Source organism: Octopus bimaculoides, chromosome 4, assembly GCF_001194135.2.
Source record: "Octopus bimaculoides isolate UCB-OBI-ISO-001 chromosome 4, ASM119413v2, whole genome shotgun sequence".
In the NCBI taxonomy this organism is placed as follows: Eukaryota; Metazoa; Mollusca; class Cephalopoda; order Octopoda; family Octopodidae; genus Octopus; species Octopus bimaculoides.
This window is the reverse complement of record NC_068984.1, coordinates 50,592,370-50,594,473: the sequence shown is the minus strand read 5'-3', so window position 1 is coordinate 50,594,473 and position 2,104 is coordinate 50,592,370. Positions and strand designations below refer to the sequence as shown.

The 2,104-nt window shown below is 36.1% G+C and overlaps 1 long non-coding RNA gene across 2 annotated transcripts in view; it reads left to right on the top strand.

The window, feature by feature from the left end:
• The first annotated feature begins 769 nt into the window (after nt 1–769).
• Nucleotides 770–2,104, top strand: part of LOC106870201 (uncharacterized) — a 26,924-nt gene continuing 25,589 nt past the window's right edge. Inside the window, exon 1 of one of the 2 annotated variants that reach the window (XR_001409497.2) lies at nt 770–1,387. This is a non-coding gene — a long non-coding RNA (uncharacterized LOC106870201). Of the gene's footprint in view, nt 1,445–2,104 lie in introns of both variants that reach the window. The other variant, XR_001409495.2, reaches the window with a different exon arrangement.

The window sequence follows — 2,104 nt, the reverse complement described above, 5'->3', positions numbered from 1 at the left end:
AAAGACGTCTCGCAACTATAGAAATCAAACTACTAGTGTTAACCTTAGCGCGTGCCAGAGCATCACCAGCCACAGTTTTTCGGAATGTCTTGGAGGCAATTCTTAGCAGTAGACAAATTTTTCAGAAAGTGGATCCCAAGTACTTTAACTGGGCTCTTCAGTTCCCCGACAAAAGGCGGTGCCCTTCATCGTCTTGTGATTCTAGAGGCCCATTGATTTGCCCTGGTTAATACATGCACACATTCCTTCTTCGTAATTCTGCTGTATGTTATTGACATCCACGATTTCCGCCGGTTTCTAATACAAACAGCAGACCACAAATTTCGTGGAAACCGGGTCAATAATGTTGACATCAGTATTTGAGAGATACCTGTTTCATCGATCAGAGGATCATGTAGCTAAAGTAAATAAATAAACAAATAAATAAATAAACAGATAAATCTCGCGCGGGATTTGAACTCAGAATGTAAATAAATCAAAGCATTCATTTCAATCCATTACACGAAATATTCTGTCACAGTACGTAATCCATAAGACAGACGATAAAAATATAACAAGTTATACCACCAAAACTTCAAACACAATAGAATCTACGGATCCTGTTCAAAACGGGGGCACCAGTTTTCATTAATGTTTTATGTAGTGTTTTTGGTACCGAAAGACTTTCAAACTTCGTACACTTATCTATTTTGTGTTATAGAACAGAAAAAAAAAATTTGTATTCGGATTTATTTCATGTAAAAAATTGTCTTATTTCGATAATTTTAACCAATCACTGACAAGTATTCAGCTGTTTACAGTTACTCCTAAGCGGTGTAAAGCGTATTTAATCTCCATTACTTCTGACATTTTGCAGAGGCAACACACGTGTGTTCGTTTTCCCTAACCCTAACCCTAACCCTAATTGACTTGCTCCTTCACTCAAAAACCATGCCTTGTGCCTATAATAGAAAGGTTTATTAGCTACTGCCAATATGCTTCAGCCATTTTTTGACAAGGAAATAATAATTTTATCACCGCCGCGAATCGTTTGTTTACATAGTCAGCACTTAATTTTTACGGCTGAATGGACGTCAGTCATTGGTTGAAATTACAGAAATACGACAACCTTAACATGAAATAACTTGCGATGTACGTTTTTTTGTTAAGAAGACTAAGAGAAAAAGATGTTTTATATGACACATTCTACCAGTGTCCCAAGTTTCAAAGTGTTTCGTTAAGAAAATACTGGTGCCCCCGTTTTGAACAAGATCCGAATCTACTGCTACTACTCCTACTGCTGTATGCTTGTTTTGGTGTTACTAATACTACGAAAACAACAAATACACCGACATTTACAAAAAGTTATTCACCTGTGAAGGTATTTTAGCCACGAACGTATTTATAAGTAAGTATTTTCATTTGGAGACTTCTACTATCACCAACTTAACAAGTTAATCAGCAGGTGAATATTTCCACGTAAAACTTACTCTGCGTACATAGAGAGAGAGAGAGAGAGAGAGAGAGAGAGAGAGAGAGAGAGAGAGAGAGAGAGAGAGAGATCCATATGTATTTGTGTGTGTGTGCGCGTGTGCATGTATACATGTTTGTATTTATGTATATATTTATGTATTATTGCTTGCAAGTATATCTATCTATCTATCTATCTATCTATCTATCTATCTATCTATCTATCTTTATGTATGCATATATATGTGTATCTATCTACCTGTATGTATATGAAAATATAGATATATACATATACCTATACATATATATACACACATGCACACATATTTGTTGTTTGTTGTTTATAGTTTCAGCTTAGAGCTGCGGCCATGCTGATGCACCGCCGTGAAAATAGTAATTGCTGTCAGTTCCATTCCAGGAATATATATATATATACATATATATATATATATATATATATATACTCTTTACTCTTTTACTCTTTTACTTGTTTCAGTCATTTGACTGCGACCATGCTGGAGCACTGCCTTTAGTAGAGCAAACCGACCCAGGACTTATTCTTTGTAAGCCTAGTACTTATTCTATCGGTCTCTTTTGCTGAACCGCTAAGTTACGGGGATGTAAACACACCAGCATCGGTTGTCAAGCGATGTTG